This window comes from Carettochelys insculpta, chromosome 10 (genome assembly GCF_033958435.1).
Source record: "Carettochelys insculpta isolate YL-2023 chromosome 10, ASM3395843v1, whole genome shotgun sequence".
Taxonomy (NCBI): domain Eukaryota; kingdom Metazoa; phylum Chordata; order Testudines; family Carettochelyidae; genus Carettochelys; species Carettochelys insculpta.
The window spans coordinates 43,410,831-43,432,469 of record NC_134146.1 but is presented as its reverse complement, the minus strand read 5'-3'; the positions used below and the strand labels follow the sequence as shown (position 1 = coordinate 43,432,469).

The 21,639-nt window shown below is 45.9% G+C and overlaps 1 long non-coding RNA gene across 2 annotated transcripts in view; it reads right to left on the bottom strand.

Moving 5' to 3' along the window:
* LOC142018704 (uncharacterized) overlaps positions 1-21,639 on the bottom strand; it is an 88,571-nt gene that overhangs the window by 61,027 nt on the left and 5,905 nt on the right. The window contains exons 3-4 of one of the 2 annotated variants that reach the window (XR_012646893.1): positions 11,357-11,562; positions 10,209-10,664 (exon numbers count right to left, since the gene is read on the bottom strand). This is a non-coding gene — a long non-coding RNA (uncharacterized LOC142018704). Of the gene's footprint in view, positions 1-10,208; positions 10,665-11,356; positions 11,563-21,639 lie in introns of those variants that run through there. The other variant, XR_012646892.1, reaches the window with a different exon arrangement.

Here is a 21,639-nt window from a genome sequence, read left to right as displayed (position 1 = left end):
TCTTGTGCGGCTATTCTAATGAGCTGTGATTATGCTAATACAAGGCCATCTGCAATTGCAAGACTGCTCATTAGCATGAAGCTGCCAGCAATATCTCTCTGTGTAGACCCAGTCAAGTAGTTTTATTAAACTCAAAGGAACTGCTTATGTACTGAGATGAAATAGTCAATAGATTCAAGCTCTACTTCTTTAGGCTATGAATAACTGATTACTTAGCACCTTCCACTGATCATCAAGAATTCTTGGGAATTAAATATTTCTACTGTGCTTCAGTGGTGATGATATGGGTTTCTATGAGAAAATTTCTAGCCCGTATCCTAAGAGCCCAATTGTGTGGCCCTTACTCACTCACGTTACTACTAAACTAGCTGTGTGAGGAAGTACTTACAAATACGAATAAAGACCACACAACTGTACGTCTTTTCCCCAAAAGTGTCCCTGCCATGCAGTTCCTGACCTATATTCTGATATCTATATCTAGACATAGCCAATGAGTCAGATCCTGAGGGCAGATGTATGCAACACTGCTGCAGTCATTGGAACTAAACAATCACGTCAAATGTGGATCTGGCCTAATGTGAACACAGATGACTCAATCGGGCTCTAAATTATTAAAATGAATTAAACATAACATCTGCTGTTCAAAGAGAATGATGAAGCATACAGAGTATATTTCCTTTAGACTGCTGTACAGAGCATTTGGGGCCAAATTCCTAGTGGCTGTGTCTATACTACACAGAAATCTCGAAAGGGGGAACTGTCAGCGCCCGGTGGTTTCTCCCCACGATGGGTGGCCAATAAGCTGCGGGTGAGCCAGGGCCAGAACCCAGGGTCCTCGGAAGGGGAAATTACACCACCCCACCCAGCGGGAGAAGGAACACAGTCACTGTTGGGGCAATGTAATCACACCTAAGGTTACCCTTATGTCCCCGGCAGGAGGAGGCTTGAACAGAAAGGGAAAGAGCCAACACAAATTAAAAGTGCCACTTACAACTAATTTATTAACACAAATAGCAACAAGCAAATGCACATAAACCAGTTCATATTAAATTATTAAATTAACTGTGCTCAACTTACAAATATGCATTTACGATCCATTTTGTGTTCCTGTATTATTTAGTTTTATTATTCCGGAAAGGAAAAATATACTTATTAGGAAAAGGGAGAGGGAAAATGGAAAGGGAGTCTGGGCCGGGGCGCTACTCCCGGCCCAAGTGGCTGGTGGTGGAGATCACTGGGATCCTGTCCACAGTCGGCCTCTCTACCCCAGCCTTTTCCCGGGACCTCTGGCCCACTCGGGAGAAAAACAGCAGGAAGGGGAAGGAGATAAGGAAAAGGTTATTGTTGCCCTTTTGGCATTAGCCTTCTTATCACTTATTTACCTTAACATTTACTTACTATCATTAAAATACTAGTTTAACTATGAACGACTTTAACCATGAATGATTTTAACCAAGTGTGGCTTATCTTGGGTAGGCTATGTAGGCCCGGCCTCGTGGTGTCAGGCCCCCAGGCACTGCCTTTCCCCCGTCAGAGGATGGCACAGCAGGAGCCGCGACCTCCTGCTCCCCCGTAAGGGGCCCTGGTCCCTACCAAGTGTCTCTAAATGAGTTTCAGTGTTTGCGACCCGGGCTGAGCCACAAGTTTAGCAAGATTTACGTGTCCTGGTGTGAGCGATGTCCAGTCCAGGTTGTGGGTCACGTCAGGTGAGTTGTCCAGTCCGGTGAGATATATTCGGTGAATGTCAATCCCAGCACAGGAGCTGCTTGGGGGCGGTGGTGTGGCCGGAAGAGCAGTGATGACAAGATGGAGTTGGTGGGCTACCGGTTTCCTCACCAGGTACACAGTACCCGTGGCCGAAGCCACGGGCCAGTTCGCCACCCGGTGAGTACACCTGAAAGCCCACTTGCCGCTCCTCGATGCAAGCGCGGTGCTGGGGTTCGGAGGGGCGCTCAAGCGACAGCGCCACTTCTTAGCTGCTAGCTCTCCCTCAGAAAGGGCTGCAGCTGTAGTGATCAGCTCTCAGGCAGCGTTGCCTAAAGGCAGATGCTGTAGTGATTTGTTCAGCTCTTGAAGCGGCGCCACCCAAAGGGTGGACGCCGCAGTGATTTCTTCAGTTCTGGCCTCAGGAATAGCGGACGCTTGATAGCCACGCTTTCATGTATAGGGTCAGCAGAATCCTTGCCTGGAGTACCCAAGGGCCCCGACTGAGCTGAGGGCTCAGAATTTATAGAGAGTTTTCATGATTATGTATGAGGTGATTTTAATATTCATGATTCTGTGTCGCAGTTCTCAATTAGGTCCTCCTTTCGGCCGAAGGTTCTAGAATCTCTCTCCCTTCGGCCAATCGGAGGACTCCACTTGAATCCTGGCTTCATGAGTTCAGGTTACCGGGAAAACCAACTGCCTCAGAGTGACCATTGGTGCTGCAACAAAATGGCAGCCTGTGACACTTTAGGTTTTCCATGTACCCACACTGATTTTACCTCAGCCAGAGGCTTGTGTCCCCTGACACATGGGGGTGATTATGTCCTAAAGGTGAAAAATCCCCGACAGGAACATCAAAAATCTAAATCGAAACAAGAGATTTTGAAATAGCACAGTCACACACACAAAGCGGATCACTGTACTGGTCCACTATTTTGAAAGAGCCTCCCAGTCTTTTAAAAGGGAGTGTCCACGCAGCAACACGTGCCCTCTCAAAAGAACAAGCCAGAAAACACCGTGCATGGGGTCACATGGCCAACAAGCCCTTCCTGGTCCCATAACCAATGGCTCCCTTAAAGGGCCCCTCCCAAACACACCCACCCTGCACACACAGAGCACTGCAGAGCAGCACACAGCACTGGAGAGACTGTGCTCTGGGAAAGTCGCTGCGCATGGAGCACCAGCAGCTGCTGCAGGCTGACGCCCCATCTGACACTGGGGCCCGGATGGTCATGGCCCTCCTGGACGTGGTAGAAGCTCTGCGGCACACACACCCTGCCCCCACCCGCCCAGGGTCCTGCAGGCCCTGGCCACAGGGCAATCGCAATACCCTGTTCCCTGTCCCCTATGGAGCCTCTGGAGCCACCCCAGCACCAGGGACTGGTGGGAGAGGCTGGAACTGGGCCAGTGGGACGACAAAAGGTGCTACAGAACTTGTAAATGTCGAGGCAGACATTCATGGAGCTGTGCCAGTGGCTCACTCTATCTCTGTAGCACATGGACACCCACTTGCGGCCTGCACTCCCAGTTGACAAACGTGTGGGATCGCGCTCTGGAAGCTGGCCACCCTGGACAGCCATTGTTCGGTGGGATGCCAATTTGGGGTGGGCAAGGCCACCTTTGGAGCTGTCCTCCTGGACGTAAGCCAGGCCAGGGCCTCACACCCACCCTGGGAAGAGGGGAGCAGGCCCCTGGGTAAGGGGGCCCTGCAGGGGAGAGGGACAGGGAGCCCTTGCAGGGGAGGGGAATGGAGGGCCACGGGACTCCCTGACATGCAGGCCCACATGTCAATGCACCCCTCACATAGGTGATCCAAGTGGTCAACAGCATGATCGTACGGAGGGCTGTCCGCCTCAGGGACCCGGATGACACCATGGTGAGATTCACAGCCATCAGGTTTCCCAACTGCTTTGGCGCCCTCGACGGCACCCACATAGTGATCTGCATCCCCAGCCACAGCGTGGGCTGCTACATAAACTGCAAGGGGTACCACTCGGTGGTGCTGCAAGCCCTCATTGACACCCAGGGCTGTTTCAGCAACATCTGTGTGGGCTGGTCTGGGTGAGCCCACAACACTTGGGTATTCTGGAACTCCTGGAGGGGGCGCCACATGGAGGAGGGCATGTACGTCCCTGCTAGGAAACTCCTTGTGGGGGGACACCACGATGCCCCCATGCATAGTGGCCGATGGGGCATACCCCCTACAGCCATGGCTGATGTGCTCCTACACAGCGCCGCCTCAACCACGCCCGCAATACCGTGAAGTGGGCCTTCAGATGCCTAAAGGGGCACTTCTGATGCCTCAACACGCAGCTGGACGTCAGCCTGCCCAATGTCCTGGGGTGGCCACAGCCTGTTGTGGTCTGCACAACGTAGTGGAGGGCAAGCACCAGCATTTCATGCAGTGGTGGAGTGTGGATGGCGGCCCTGCGTACAAGCAGCTGCCCGTGGCTCCATGCCGCCAGGCACACAGGAACGGAGTTAGGGTCCGGGAGGCTCTCTGGGAGGACTTTGACCAGGAATCTCACTGACCCTCCCCCTGGCACACTGCGGCCCCCACCCACCCTGCATCACAGCCCGCGCACACAAAGGGGACACCAGGGTGCACAACACAATGGTTTACTGAACATAACTTAACCAACACACATAAATAAACTGCACATGAACAAAAAATGGTGTGGGGTCATTGTAAACGGGAGATAGATATGGGGACGAATGCGGGAGAACTATGTACAAAGGGGTGGGGCATGCCCCTGTAGAAGGGGCCACAGGCACAGGCAGGTCTAGTCCTCTATGGGGGTGGAGGGGTGGAACCCTCAGTGCATGCAGGGGCCCCTGCCACCTTGGATGCAGGGACCCTGCTGGAGCTGGGACGACAGGGAGGTAGGCTTGGGCAGGGGCTGGGATGCTGAGGGAGTGCAGGGCGGGGTGCTGGGAGGGGTGGGGGAACAGGCTCCCCCTGGCCTGCACTGGTGATGAGCCAGCAGCCCAGTGAGATGCAGGTGGCCAGGGAGAGGGTGGCTGGGATAAGGGTGTTGAGTTCGGGGGAAGCAGGGGTGGGGATAGAGGTGGAAGGGGGTGGCATAGGGTGGGGTAGCAGTGGGCCAAGACACCGGAGGGCCACAGCCGCCTCAGCCCCGTCCTCCCGCTCCATCTGGAGCCACTCCTGGGGGACAGGCGTCTGCTCCCAGATGGCAGCAGTGTGTGAGCCACTGCGGCCTCCTCTGGGTCAAAGCAATGGTGACAGCGGGCCCTCCGGGTTGGGTGGGCAGCAGCCTGGGCAGCGGAGATGGGGGTTCCCTGGCCCCATCGGATAGTGGGGCTGGTGTGCTGGTGACTGGGACAGGACTGGTCTGGCTCTTGGAGGATGAGGCTGTGGAGACACAAAGGGGAGAGAGGCCACCCGTCCGTGCTGCTGCCTGCCCCCACCCCACCAACCCCCTAAATGTCCCCCAACTTGTCATCCTCTCACCTGACCCTCCTAGGGAGTCTCGTGTGGCTGCTGGGGCCACATCTGTGGGGTGCCTGCTGGCTGCAGTCCAGCCCCTGCATACGTTCCTGCTTGGGAGGGTCGCGATGCTGTCCACGGGCGCCGGTGCTGGATGTCGCCACACCTCATTCTGGGATGTGTGGCCAGGGGGATGCAGAACTTCTCCATTTCAGTAAAGTGTGAATAAGTAATACCACTTTTCAGGCATGTTGTAAATCTTAATCATTGCTTGTAAAGTGCTTTCAGATTTATTGAAAGAAAGTGCAATAGAAATGTAATTTACAGTATTTTACAACACTCTTACTTTTTCACTGCCATTTCCTGCATTTGTAGAACTGTTTCTAGAACGGTAACAAAGAGGAAGCCGTGCTAGTCTATACACTATCAAAACAAAAAGCAGTCAAGTAGCACTTTAAAGACTAGCAAAATGGTTTATTAGGTGAGCTTTCGTGGGACAGACCCACTTCTTCAGACTGGTCTGAAGAAGTGGGTCCGTCCCACGAAAGCTCACCTAATAAACTATTTTGCTAGTCTTTAAAGTGCTACTTGACTGCTTTTTGTTTTGTTTCTAGAACAGTTTTACAGTAAAATAATAGGCATAGACACATGGGTAGCGGATATAAGAGGCAGAAGAAGGCAATATTTTCTCAAACTGACAGCCCTTCCCCATCCCCTTCCACCACAATTCTCCCAGGCTCTTGGGGCTGTCAGGATTTCAGGTGGGGGCTGTTCTGCCAGCCCTCCTGTGGCTGGGAAGGTTGAGACCAGGTGCAACCTGTGCTCTGGGGCCAGGAGGGGTGCGAGGCTGGGGTGGGTGTGCCCTCCCAGGTTGAGGGCCACCCTTCCCATGCTCCATGGAAAGCTGCGGCTGTGTGCGGCTCTCCCTTATGCTTTGTATGGATGAGGCCATACACCTCCCACACTCTCCCTCATGTTTCAGCCAGGGAACACTGGGGCTGCACTGGCTTGCCCCTACAGTGTGTGGGAGGGAGACCTTAGCTCCCACAGAGCTCTGGGTGGGTGGCGTGGGGCTGGGGTCTTACCTTTCTCAGCCTTAGGTTCATCCACCCCACAGGCATATCCAGTTCTTATGCAGCAGCATGTCATTAAAGTTTCAAGAATTTTAGGCAACCCTTAGAACACAGGAGTGGCTTTATCTCTGTGAGTAAAACCAATATCTCAAACTCGTGCCAGTAAAAGCTTTACAACACACTTCACTACCATCTCATATTCTCAAGCTTCAGGTGCCCAATCAAGAGTGCAGAAATAGTACAATGTGACTTAGCTGGCCAATGACACAAAAGCTTTAGTGCCATCCTCAAGCGTTCAAAAAAATCATGAGTCAGGCAAAATTATGAAATTGCTTGAAATCATTAGGTTTTCTTTAAAAATAAACACTAAATTTGGGGTTCTTTTTTTCACCTTCAAACATGTAAGCGCTTAATCAGCACTCGAGTCACACGCTACATCTTTTCTCCACCTCCACCACCTCTAAAAATTATTTTTTTTTAAAGAAAGATAGATTCATATGACTATGGGAGAATCTCAAGAGCTGAGATGGGCTTAAATGAATACCACCTCTCTCAAGACTTGAAATAAAATCACAAGAACTAGCAGCAATGACAAAGTTTGAAATTCATCCCATACAGGGGATGAAGACAATGTCTTTTTCAGTAAACTACAGCAAGCTTTTATAAATAATTTGTTAAAAATCATAGACCACAGTAACCAGAGCCTAGAATCTGCAGTTTTCTGCTAATTGTCTGCAGTCCACAGATCCTCCTCTCATGATGAATCTCTGTAGGCACATCCCACAATCTTACACAACAAAAGTCACTACACACACACACACACACACACGTCATATTTTGAAGCCATACATGGGACATAAGTAGTGTGTAAGTTTTGTGCTGGTCTGCTATTCAGTGCTGAATTTTCTCAGTAAAATACGAATGTAAAATTTCATCTGTTTGCAATGCAGTAACATGCAGGAGTCCCAATCATGGACCAGAAACCCACTGTTTTAGGCACTGGCTGAAATACATTACACAAGCCACAAGCTGAAATGCACGTTCATAAAACACTGACCAACTAATTTTGAATAATGAGTCAATTAATAAAAATCTAACTTTGATTACTGATTATTTGTGAATAGAAGAAAGGGTTAAATAAATAATTCTCTTTATGTAGCTCACCCCACAATCAGCAATGAAATACTAACATATGGAAAGCATGACAAAAATGTAAAAAGTACCTTAAAATCAAAGTAAGAACCCATGACTTTTTCCTACACTCTCTGAAGTACAGCACGTCCTATGCACCCAGTAGAGGACATCTTACAGTATTAACACTGTTGAAATGTTATAATTAAAGGTCTGTCAAAATTCCCATTAAATCCCTGATTTTCAAGGTTTAATTAATAACAACAGTTAAAATTAATGTGAACAGAATTAGAGCTACTGTCACATTCTTACAGCACATTTATTTTTTATTTCAAGTCTGTACAATATACAGGGTTGATCCTGCTCTCTTTACTCACACAAAATTTCCTACTGAAGAAGAAACTCTTTGAAGATAAAGCTCCACATTGAAGTCAGTGGGACATTTGCCAGAATGAGAACTATGGTATCTGCCCCTAGAACAGTCACAGGTTTGCAAAAAATTAGGCATTAATTGGATGGACATTTATTCACAGTTTTCAAGGCCCAAAGGGATTGCTGTGGCCATCTAGTCTGGCCTCCCATATAAAACAAGACATAGACTTTCCTCAATGTAATTCTTAGTGCTGACCTTTTAAAAAAAAAACATGCAATCTTGATTTTAAAATTATCAATAATGGAGAATCTACCATGACACTTAGTAAATTGTTCTAGTGATGAACTATTTTCACTGTTAAACAGTGTTCACTTATTTTCAGTCTGAGTTTGTCTAGCCTCAACTTCCAGAGACTGGATCAAGTTATCCTTTTATCTACAAGCCTGAAGAGCCCCTTACAGGTTATACCTCCCTGGTCCGGCATGGTTGGGACCTGACTAGTCCTGAACAGGAGAATTTGCCAGTTCAGGGGAGGTCCCCTGTGTGGGTTCCGCCAAGCCTCAAGCAGACACTCTGCCTTCCTTGCCCCCACCCACACACTGGGCTGCTCACCCAGCTGCTGTGGGAGGCTGGCCAGAATCTGTCCACAGCCCATGCTATCCCTGTTTGTGGGGCTTTGTGCTGGCCCATCGGGCTGATGGGGGACACTGGCCCCAAGCTACACCCTCCTGCACCTACCCCGCAGGGCTGCTGAGGGATACTGGCTTTTTGAGACATGGCCCTGTGCTGCTGCATGCTGTGAAGCTGCTGAGGGACACCAGCTTGCCCTCCTGCCTGGACTCTTCGGTCCTGGAGCATCCCTGGTCCTGTTGAACGAGGGAGGTTGCTGGACTTGAGATTGCCAGTTATAAGAGGTGCAACCTGTATTAAATATTTGGTCCCCATATAGATAATATTTGGGTCAATTTCACAGTCACAGGATATAAAAAACTGTAAATTTCATTATTTAAATCTGAACTTTCACATAGTTGTAATTGTCCTTGACCCAAAAAGGAGATGTGGGTGGTTGCAAGGTTATTGGGAGGGCTTGCAATATTGGTACCCTTACTTCTGTGATGCTGCTGGGTGGAGTGGTGCCTTCAGAGAGAGGCAGTTGGATAGTAGTGGCTGCTTGTCAGGAGCCCAGCTCTGAAGGAGATGTCTGTCAATAGACGTGCAAAAGTAAGGGTGGCATGGTATGGTATTCCCAACCTTCAGCCCTGCTGCCAGTGGGGCACTGCATTCAGAGCTGTACATGCAGCCAACAGTCACTGCTCTCCAATGGCTCAGCTCTGAAGACAACACAGCAGAAGTAAGGATGTCATGGTAACTGGCCAACAGCCACTGCTCTCCAGCTGCCCAGCTCTGAAGGCAGCAGAGCAGAGGTAAAGGTGGCAATACAAAACCTCCACTTAATATAACCTTTTGACCCCTCTGCAGTTCCCTTTGGGATCAAGATCCCCAGTGTGAGAAACACTGGTGTCCCCTAAGAAATCTGTATCATATAAGGTAAAAGTACACAGAAGACCAGATTTCACAGGACAAAACAAGACTTCGCAGTCCAGGATGTTTTTTATGGCTGTGATTTTGGTAGGACCCTACCAATATCAAGTCACCCTTCAACCTTCTCTTTATTAAGCTAATTTGAGAAAGCTGATTATACAATAATATAAATACAGTATTAGAATGGAAGTTCAAGCCATAATTATTTGCATTATGAAGAATATCAAAACTGTCACCTTTGAGTATTATTCAAGACCCTTATTCTACAAGCACCCACGCCTACAGCTCCTCACTTAGGGCCAAGTCTGATTCACTGAAGTTACTGGAAATAGATCCATTTATTTCAATAGGAGTGGTATCAGACTCTTTGTTACTGGGCATTTTATCAGAGTCAGAACTACAGGGCTGGGTCACCTGTTTAAAAAAAGACTAAGTACTGATATTTTCCTCTGCAGGCATAAGAAGGAATTAAATGTTGTTACTGTAACAATGGTTGTTAGAATCTTTGGAGACTGATCGAACCACCTGATCATGTGACAAGGCTATAGAGTTTTTCTAACATGGGATAATGTCATATGACTAATGCTAAGATATAGACAATGTCTCACCATATCTGACATGTACGCCAGATCTATGGAGGGAAATGAGCATGAATCACTCAGCCCAAAAGGGAAGTTGGCAAAATACCACTTGAGATGGTGGCTGCACTGCTCAGTTTTCTCAGAAGCAAGTTATACTGTATCGAAATTCAAGAGGGTAAACTCCTTTAACATACTACTACTGCAGCAGGCATAGAGATACCAGAGATACGCAACATATGCCAGTAGGAGCATGAAAAGAACTGCAGACTTCATTCAAAAGTCATTTAAATGTCATCCAGAATACTTTAATATATACATCTCATAGGAAAAGCATGTATTCTTGATAAGAAAGAAGTTAAGAGTTGAGACTGTTAACCATTATGTTTCAGACAAATAAAAAAAACTAAATCATGAGAATTTTAATAGTTAACAGAAGAATTAATTGGACACCAAATTATTTGCTGTTAAAAACTGATATCAAGGTCAAAACAAGGTTATTGTAAAAACTAACTTCACATTACAAAAACCAAAACCACTGTAGATTAGTGAAAGCTAGCTGCGTGGCCACAGTACTACCAAGATTGGGTCCCCATTGTACTAAACACGGTACAATTCATGGTAAGAGACAATCCTAGGCCTGAACAGTTCATAATCTAAATACACAACACAGTTTTACAGATAGGAAATTATGGTGAACAGAAGTTAAGTGATTTGCCATAGGCCACATGTTAGGTCTATGGCAGAGTCAGGAATTGAAATCACGTTGCCTGAGTCTCCAGTCAGATTGCTTCATGTCTTTTCAGTACAAACTGCAAAGACATACAAACCCAAAATGAATTTGTGAAGCAAGACCATGAATCCTATGAGAAGAAGACCAGTTTATTAAAGTCAGATGATCAAAGTATGTGTCTTGTCTGCTGAAGAATATGAGGAGGTATTAGTAGACTGGATGCATTAAAGACATAAAACACCACACTGACATCCTGCCACAAACACACACATCATTTAATCACCCATTAGCACTGAGAAATAAAATAACAGTTTGACTAATTGCAGAACTGCAAAAAGTTGGGGAAAGACTTCTTTAAGCAATCTTCACTTAAATAAGCTAAATTAAATGTCAATACTAAACTAACAAGACAAAACTAGGACTCCAAGCTTGCAAAAACCTCATGCAAAATGTGATGCTTAATATAATTTATGCCAATGACCGTTAACAGCAATAAGGCTGCTGATTAAGGGTAGGCAATGGAGACATCAGTAGAGCTCTGTGTCTTTGGTGAAGAACAAATCCCAGCTCCCTTCCCGTAACACTGCCTTGCACTTAGGAACTTTCAGGGTCTAATGAACAAAAGTATACATACATAGGACATTATTCTTCTCTAATCTATGCCAGGAGCAATCCAACCACAGTGAAGAGTTACGCACTTGATACAAGTAAATACTTATGTGTAAGCAGCTACGGTTACTTTGCGAAGAGTTCTATTTAAATTAATCTTACCATCACTCAGTTCACTTCTGGCTTCACTTGCTCGGTCAGCTGCTGCAGCAGGAGTACTTGCCTGGGCTCTAATGTGTTCTGTGTTGATTCCTGAGCAGGTTGTGCAAACTGACATAAATTCATAAACAACTTTGACGGATGCACTGCAGCATGGGACAGCATTCTGCTTTCTAGCGGCCAGCACACTGTAGCTTGAAGTAACAAGACTGTCATCAAAGAAAAACAGAAATAAATGAGAATTTTACAAAGCAAAGCTGTTTGTAGACACATACTACAAGCATCACCAGGTTCTGTTTGCATATAAGTGTAGATCCCATTCAGTTTAAGGCTAGAGAAAAAAGCAACATCCTTCTCTTACGATTTCCTGAAAACCTCAACATTCTGTATTTGTTTAATAATGGATTTGAAACTATTGTCATGAAAAGGAGCACCTCAGATAAGGGAAATAGAATTCTATCACATTGGAACAAAGGTGAAACAAGGAAAACCAACAGATGGATTGCTATTTGCACCTGTGAACAATACATTATATTTTATTATGAGCTAAAGTAAACAGGTACATCTAAACTGCACCATAGATATAGAACCAAAATGCCGTTGCTAGGTTCAAATTTCCTAACCTTTATTTCTCTTATTACTCACTTGTCCATTTGTTGTTGTTTAATTTCAGTTATTTAGATGATGTAGCATGTGCATTTGCAGGAAGTTTGACAGTGGGTACATTATAGGACTTAGTCTTTTTATAAATTGTGATCAAATGCCTTCTAGTTTGTGTGCGTGTCTATCTCCAAATTCAAAAGAAGGGAAGGAACAAAACAAAAAAACAAAACAAACAAAAAATTATCCCCCCCAAGATATTGATAAAGAAGTTAAAAAAAACTAAGGACATGAAGAGAAAATACCATTTAACTGCCTATACATGAATGCTAGGAGCCTGAGTAAGAAACAGGAAGGGGCGACTGAACCCTCCTCTGGTTTGTGTGTGTGCCTGGAGTGACTTTTAATGATTTTTAACTCCTGGAGCAGCTGCTTTAAAATCCAGGTGCTGCTTTAAGCAGCACATGCTTCAGGCAACCCCCACCCCCATGCAAGCGGGCGATCAGTCACATGGTACCTCCCACCCGCCAACATCCCTGGGCCTGCCTGCAATCAGACTCTCCCCCAGTTATGTGTATGCCTGAAATAATTTTTCATGATTTTTAATTCTTGGATCGGTTGCTTTAAAATCCAGGTGCTGCTTTAAGCAGCACACTCTCCAGACAACCCCTCACCCGCACCCCCACTCCATTGGACAACCAGAACCTCCCCTGGTTCACTTGCAGGCCTGGAGCAAATTTTTATGATTTTTTAAACCCCCTGGAGCAGGTGTTTTAAAATCCAAGTGCTGTTTTAAGAATGCCGCAATGCAGCCACCCACTACCTGCCAGGCCAACATCCACCGTGATACGTGCCCCCCATTCATTGCTTTAAAAAGGCTGGGCATGGACAAGCAGCAAATTTTTTTTCCCCATGAGCTGAAGATAGCTTACCATAGTGTTTATGGTAAACTTCAGCTGCAGAAGAACTTAAATCGTTACGATTGGAATTATGTTTTCTGCAGTCTTAAGAGTCACCAGAGTGACTTTGCAGTTGCAATTATGTCCTTCCACAGAGACAGAGGGCCATTCATTCTGTCAGTACGATCATTGTTCTGAGTAAAGATAAAAATGTTGCTACTGACTGTGCCATTAATATTTCTACATTTATTTTATCAGGACCCAACCTTTCTAGATGACAGAGAGGCCCCAGTTCGGTCCATAAGAGGTTCCCCCAAACATGGAGGAGGAGGTAGTCCTGACATGAAATACTGGAGAGTTATTTTGATGTTTTAACAAAGGAAAAAAGGAGAGCTGACTGAAGGAAAACCGTGATGCACGGTCAAGCACAAATGCATGCTTCATTCCTGTCCATAATGAACAGGCAGACTGAGCTGATTGAGAAATCACAATCAGCAACATCTGCCTTAATTGAAGCAGTGGTTGAGAAAACAAAGTCATCAAACTCTGCACTCCCACTCCAACACATGCCCCATTATATGTCACACTATCTTTACACATTACTTTCCCCTTTTAGGGTCCCTGTATCCCAAGGCCACTCCAGGCACCACCAATATATTCCACCCTTATCCCATTCATTCTCCTCCTCTGGATGGGGCTCTGCATTTCCCACCCACTCCAGGCACCAACATTTTAGACCTCCCTCAACCCAATCAGTCCCTTCTCCTGCTCCTGTTTCTGCATTCCCTGTCCAATCTACGCCCCCTACTTCTATACCTCTCCCCGCCACTCATTCTTTCCCCTCCCCTCGTCATTCCTCCAGAACAAGGAGGGGAAGGTCATGGAGAGCTCTGCACTCTGTCCTCACAAAGTCACGCCCCCAGCAGAAGGCTAACCCACAATGAACCATGATCTTATTATCCTTATGTTTTCCTATAGCCACCACTCTGCCATTAGTGCCACCTAAATTAAAAGATTATAGTTTGAAAAAAAAAAAGTTTTGTTTATTAGTTAACATGCTCTGGGGTTGGATGGGTGGTGATGGTTGTCATGCAGTTGGAGGGGGGTTTCATAAAGGGTAAGGAGACAGCATAGGTTAGGAAGGGTGCCAGTTAACACCCTTCACAGTCATTCACAAACTTGGTTTTCAAAGCAGCCCTGACTTTCAGTGCTTCTTTCTGGGCTTTCCTGTTTTCCCTTGGGGTCTATTGCTGATCATTTCTTGCTAAGATCTTTGCCCTCAGCACTCTCACAAGCATGAAACTTTCCCCCCTCAGCTCGCAAATGTTAAGAATAATATAGCAGGCCCCAATGACATTCAAATTCAACTTTATAATATCTAGTGTTAAAAAGTGGACTTTAACAAATTTGATTTTTTATTCCCAAGTCTAGGTATACCCTGATTTTTCACCAAACTGCCCCGGCCCCTCTCCTTAATGCTGGGAATGCATTAGACATTGGAGGAGCAGTGAGGCTAAATCAATATGGAGAGAGACAGGAGATGGAGAATAGAATTACAGTTAGAGAGCAGATTCTCTCTCCTCACAAACCAAGTCTATTTGAAAGGTTTTACTGTTTTCCCTCTATGTCTTATACAAATGTATCACATTACATGGAGGAGACTAGGAACAGAATTTCTGATATTTCTGATGAAATGTTAGGAAGAGATCATTTTATCCATTTGCCCATATTGAGACAAGCTTCCAAGATCTTCATTGTTAAGAGTAGTGCCTTTTTTGTATTAAAAATAGAGGAACCAGGACTCAGCTGGCTCCCTGCCCCCAACCCCAGCCAATCCCATGGCTGGGGCTGCTGAGGTGCCAGTACTCAGTTAAGAGATTTTATATGTTTTAATCTGGATTCCTAGACTCAAAACTTACAAGAAATGCTCAATACCTCCCATGAAATATATTTCAAAAGGCCTGATTCACAATAACCCTCTATTTTATTTATTAATTTTATGCAAAATGGGTGTGTGGCGTTATCACTGTAACTTGGTAGCCTTTTATACCCACTTTGCACAGGCATCAATAATGACACAAATGCAGGACAGTACTAAGTTTGGCTCGGTGTCTCTGTATGCATCCTGCTCTGTGGCAGTTGTGGAATTCTTTCAGGATTAAAGTTATTTTATTGATCTTGTAGGTGTTTACACGTATGGGACTGAAGAGAAGACTCCCAAGAAAAGGAAGTAAAAAGACGAAGGGGGAAAATTAGATTGACTAAATATTAATAAACACATAGCAGCATTGTGTAGATGGTCATTCACGAGCATGACCTGACTTTCAATTTAAGTTAGTCAAAGACATAGCTATAATGCAAGAATAGCCCCAGAGGTATTAGAGGTGGATAGGAAAGAAATAAGTCATGTAACATTGAAGAATAGTACCTGATATGCTGTGTGATACCGCTGTATGTGTAATAAAACATTAAGCTGGTAAATATGAGAAGCCAAGCACCTGAAGATGCCAAAGACTTACTAGTTTATGATAGCCAAGGACTGTAATGGAGGATCTTAGTGAAAGAGTGCAAAACTGCCAGTCAATACCTATAATCATAGTTCTCATGATCTTTTGACCTCACTGCATATAAAACTGAGTGTATTAACAAACTCTAGCTACTGTTGGTTGATTTCTAAATCTTTTGACCTCACTGCATATAAAACTGAGTGTATTAACAAACTCTAGCTACTGTCAGTTGATTTCTAATGAGAGAATTCTGGTTCATCACATCCCGAAGAGAACATATGTTTACTTATCCAATTATAATAAAAAGCACACCTTTTTTCAAGTTATAGGCTGAGCAGACAGAAGAGATTCCAGAAATATTGCAAGTCTTTTTGGAAAATGTAGGAAGACTCCCAGGATCTACTGCCTTCAAGTGCTGCTGCGGGCTATTTTGCAGGGTTGTATGCATATGCTGTCTCTATTAAATAGCTAAATAGAGAATTTGGATTTCTAGTAATCTTGACCTGGCAAGAGTTTGAAAAGCAAATTTTCTATACCAAACTGATGTTTACCTGGCATAAAGTAACATAACACCAAAGACTAAACTGGAGCTATACTGATTTATATCAGCTGAGGATCTGGCCCATTTTTTAAAAAGTTTGTCCAATCTGAGAAAGTGTGTAACTGAGTGGACGTGCATGGAGCAATATAAAAACTGAGATTCAGGTAACATTTCTGGAGTTGTGGAAAGCAATAAAGCTGCCAAGCTTAAAGCACATCGAGAGAACAAAGCTATGTGATAAAAATTATCTAAAAGCATTTGATTTATGGCAGGATTTCTCTACTGGTATGTGATACCTTAACACAGCATAGCAAGTATATTGCAGAGAAATCTCTGTATATGCTTTAGCTGGTGCTTAGAAGCATTAATATTCCCTTATGCTAAACAAATCTTTGCATGATCTTTGCCATTACTAATTCATAAATAGGTCCTGGTCAAACTGAGTAGACCAGGCCACATGATCATATGACATAAGACTTGCTTCTGTGGAGGATGTTCTTGCTTCTTTTTCTCCTGCTGCTGCCTAAGCAAAAGCTGTTGCCTTGACAACACAGGGCTTTCTCCAGTTCCTCACAAGACAATGGGAAGAAAGCCAAGTCCTCTTCTCAAAAAAAAAAAAAAACAGAACTGTTGAGAAACAAACTACTGTCTAAGCACCTTGGACCATTTAATGGGGACCCTGCCAAAACAAGCATCGAGAATACTATTAAAGTAATGTGATTTCCAAAAACTAGACACGGGCGCATCATCAGTCAGATGTTGTAAAGGCCAAGACCATAACAAGGTTCAAATATTGAACTAAATAAATTGATGGAAGATAGGTCCATCAATGGCAATTAGTGGCCCCTAGCCACAATGAGCATGGATGGTGTCTCTAGCCAGGGGCAAATGCTGAGGAGGCCACCAGCACACAGAAGGGCCAGAACAATCTGCCTCTGCCGTAGGCCCCACCTGTCCACACCCCAACTCCACCCTACCTCTTCCCCGAACCAATGCAGCTTGAGGGGCTATTGGGGCTGGGGTCCAGAGCTGGCGGCATGGGTCTGCCCCCACACTCACCAGCAGTGGTGGGGGAAGTGGAGCAATACAGACCCAGTTTGCTCTTCTCCCCCTCCCATAATGCTCTGTATCCTGCTCCCTTCCCCAAGTGACATGGCTGGAGGAGCAGAGTGAGCTGGAGCTGTGTTGCTTTGCTTACCCTGCTGCTGCCAATGAGTACAGTGAAGGGTGGATCCCTGTTATGGGCCTAGGCTACTCTGCTAGTCCCCAGGCTGCTCAGAGCCTCTGGCCATGCTGGCTGGCCCTGTGTTCCTCCTGCCCATTGCATTTGAGCGCATGTTCCCTCCTCATTTCCCCACATGCATTATCCCTGTCCTTAGCCTCTCTTTTCCAGAAACTGTGAATGGGTGACAACAGATGGATCACCTGATGATTCCCATCTCATTCCAGGCTAAGATTCAGGAGGACTGAAAACAGAAACAGTCTTTACAACTGATTTTCCCAGTGACTCTGTGTATAAAGTCAATGCTGATTGATGGGGATTCAGCAACATCCTGACCGAGTACGTTCGTCTTCTTTAGGCTGATGGTAAGCCCAAAGTCCTTGCACGCTTTGGAGAACCAATCCAGCAGTTTTTGAAGCTGGTCTTCTGTGTGAGACACTACAGCAGGATCGTCTGCGAACAGCATGTTTCTGATGAGGACTTCTCGCACCTTAGACTTAGCTTTCAGCCTTGCAAGGTTAAACAGTTTCCCATCAGATCTTGTGTGCAGCAAGATGCCCTCTGTTGAAGATCCAAAGGCATGCTTCAGGAGGAGTGCGAAGAAGATCCCAAACAATGTCGGAGCAAGCACGCATCCTTGTTTGACGCCACTCCTGATTCTGAAAGCATCCGATAATGCGCCGTCATATTGGATGGTTCCTCTCATGTTTTCGTGGAACGACTGGATCATCTTGAGTAACCGTGGAGGACAGCCTATCTTGTGGAGCAGTTTGAACAGACCATCTCTGCTGATGTCCATGAGTTCGTTTACCTCGGGTCCACCATCACTGACACCCTGTCATTGGACACTGAGCTAAATAGGAGGATCGGAAAAGCGGCCACAACTCTGTCCAGACTCAGCAAGAGAGTGTGGAATAACAACAAGCTGTACACTCACACCAAAATGCAAGTCTACAGAGCCTGCATCCTCAGCACCCTTCTTTATGGCAGCGAGACTTGGACCCTGTATGCCCGCCAGGAAAAGAGGCTAAACGTCTTCCACTTGCGCTGCCTCAGGCGCATCCTTGGAATATCATGGAAGGACAGAGTTACCAACACTGCTGTCCTCGAGCAAGCTGGAATCCCAACCATGCACACCCTCCTCAGGCAGCGTCGGCTCCGCTGGCTTGGCCACATCCACAGGATGAATGATGGAAGGATTCCAAAAGACATCCTGTATGGTGAGCTAGCCTCTGGCAAAAGACCTCCCGGACGCCCCCAGTTGCATTACAAAGATGTCTGCAAGAGAGATCTCAGAGAGGTAGACATCGAGCTGGACAACTGGGAAGAACTAGCAGACGACCACAGCAGATGGAGGCAGGGGTTACACAAGGGCCTTCAGAAGGGCGAGTTGAAGATCAGACAGCTAGCAGAGGAGAAACGAGCGCACAGAAAGCACAATAAGGACTCGCCAGACACCCACTACATCTGCAAGAGATGCAGCAAGGTCTGTCACCCTCATGTGAGTCTTTATAGTCACAATAGACACTGTAAATGAAGTCCTCAATTGAAACTTTAAAGGGCGCGATCCATAGTCTATGCAGACTGAAGGATGCCTACTACTACTGTGTATAAAGACAGGAGATACAATCCTAAATGGGAAAAGATATTTTGCAATTAACACCTGCTTTGCCATTTGTTCTGGGAGATAGGACAAGAATGGCCTTCTTTATACTGTGTGTTTCTTCTCCTCTAAATATCATGGGTTACAATTTTTTACCAAGAAAGACTGAGTTAAAAAAGGATTGGTGGGTTGAGGGGTGGAACAGGTTCCCTAGGCAGGGGTTCTCAAACTTCACTGCCCTGCAACCCACTTGATAACAAAAATTATTACACAATCACAGGGGAAAGAATTGAAGGTCAAACTCCATCATCATGGGCAGAGGGGAGGGGCCCAAAGGTGAAACCCAAGCACTACTGCTTGGGGTCCAGGGAGGAAAAGCCAGGAGCAGTGACCAGAGCCAAAACTTGAAGGTTTCAGCAGGGTACAGGGAGGCTGTAACCAGAGCCCCACCACCCAGGGCTGAAGCAGAAGACTGAACTCTACCACATTTCAGCTTCAGCCTGGGGCTGCTGGGCCTTGCACTTTGGCTTCAGCCCTGAGCTCCAGCAAGTCTAACACCAGCCCTGGTGAACCCACTAAAGTGGAGTCACAATCTAGGGCCCTAACCCACAGTTTTAGAGAATGATGCTCTAGAGACAATGACGAACAGAGGCATTTTTATACTATTGGGGCTGGATTTAGGGGCAAGTGACTCAGTGACTGCCTGGGGTGCTGGGCTTGGGTGGCACCGGGCTCAGGGTACTGATTTTGTTGCTAGTGAGAAAAGGGAAAAATAGAATATTTGAAGTAAAATGTTTCAGGTATTCCATACATGGCCTTATTTTTCACTTAGGCTATGTTTATATTTGGAGCTATTACACAATACCGAAGTATCCTAAAATAGTAACTAAGTGTCTAGGAAATGCCCCCGATATTTCGACATATTTTTCAAAATACCAGGTACGCTATTTTGGCATCCCTCTACCCTTGTTGTGGGAGGGGTAAGGGATGCCTCTAAGTAGCATGGTATTTCAAAGTGAACTCAAAACAGGATACCCTATTTGCATATCTGCAAATTGCAAATTGCATATCTTATTTTGAGTTAGGAGCATAGTGTAAACATAGACTAACTTCCTAGGATGTTGTGGACCTTTGTAGAATTTCAGAGAACCTTCCTGACTTTCTGAGAACTGCGTTTTCCTCAAGCCTCCTAGAATATGGCCAGCCATCCCCTTGTGGGTAACAGAGAGGCAGGGCATTGCCATGCAGTCAGTGACAATTGTTTTTGAAAGTATTGAATGAAACTAAAGTAAAGCTTCAGGACTGCTGTGACAATGATGTGAATGTAAGCCACAGACCTTTGGGGCATGGTGTACTGTTCTTTCTAACCGTAACTGGCACAGTTGAGTAAAGCCAAGGCCAGAATTTTACACAAGGCGAAAAGCCTCACAAACCAGATCACTGAGTTCTGGTTTCAGTCTCCCAGCTGTTTTCTTGGTAGCAGCATAAGGTAGAGCTGTCACTCATTTTCTGTCCTAGGTCTTTCTGCCTCTCTTTCCTTTTCTGTATTTTTCCCTTTATAACAGGCCTTTTCTCCCTCTACCAGTTGAAGCTGAAGGTGCCTGCCTCTGTGATTGGCAGTGCTGGTAACAGTGTGGGGTTGTGATCAAGCTGCTTGCTTGTAACAGAAGAAATTCTCTCCTTCCTTCCATCTATGCTCAGTATGGGGCTTGTGGAACCCATTACAGTGATCTCTGTTCCATATGGGATGGACATACTATGTTATCAAATAACTTGGTACCAGCTACATTGTGAACACAACAGCAATTAGTTTCACACATAGAGCACAAATTGCTTCCCGAAGTAAATAGCAAGTGATAATTCTTGTCTCCTAGTTTGCACATAAGAAGAGGAAGCCAAACTTGCGCTGGGAAGCAGGTGAGTGGCAGTGGCTCAATAACAGTCTCTGGAAATGTGCCCTGGTATTAGGTGGCGTGTTGCAGCTACCTCTCCGCAGAGTCACAGTCAATTCCTTTAATGTTAACAGCAAGAGAGCCAAAAAGGGCAAACTAAATCTTCCTGGGTCAAATGCAAGGAATGCATATTTGCTATTTGCTAGCCTGGCAGAGTTCAGAATCCACCTTGGTAATAGCACAGGCTTTATTCACCACACAAAATTACAGTATGTATTATTCAACCGTAACTAACTATCATACAGTGTGATTCCTTACTACCTTTCCCTATATCTCCCCTTCATTAACTGTCAGCATATCCATTTGCAATAATTCAGTATTAAAGTTGTACATCTTGTAGGTGTAAGTTTATTGTTCAAAATGACTAAAATATCTAGGTCTTCCTCCTTCTGGTAGCTAATTATGTTACCCAGATACATCCATCTTACAAAAGCAGCCTTCACCCTTTTCTTTTGCAGGATGTTTTCGTGGTTAAGCTACTGAATTGGGAGTTGGAGGAGTGGGAGTGAATTCCTTGCTCTGCCACAGACTTTCAGTGTGATCTTGGGTGAGTCACTTACCCCCTCTGTTCTCAGTGTATAATATGAGTGCAATAACACTCTCCCCTGAGCTGCGCACTACACTCCTGGGCCGGCCGCAACCATGCTGCCCGCGTCCCGGGCAACCTCTGCCACCCTGCCCATGCTCCCAGGCAGGTGCTCTGCTCCAGGCCAGACCCTGTCATGCTTCCTGCACTCTGGGCCCCATCCCACCACGCTGCTTGTGCTCTTCTGGCTGGGCACTCCGCTCCCAGGCCAGCCCCTGCTGCGCTGCATGCACTCCTAGGCAGGCACTTCGTTTCTGGGCAGCCCCCGCCATGCTGCATGCTCCAGGATTGGGCTGGCTGCTGGGTGCGGAGCTAGGGCAGAGTGCTGGGCTCAGGGTTATTGTGGGGGACACCATTTTCAAGGGGCCGCCAAAAT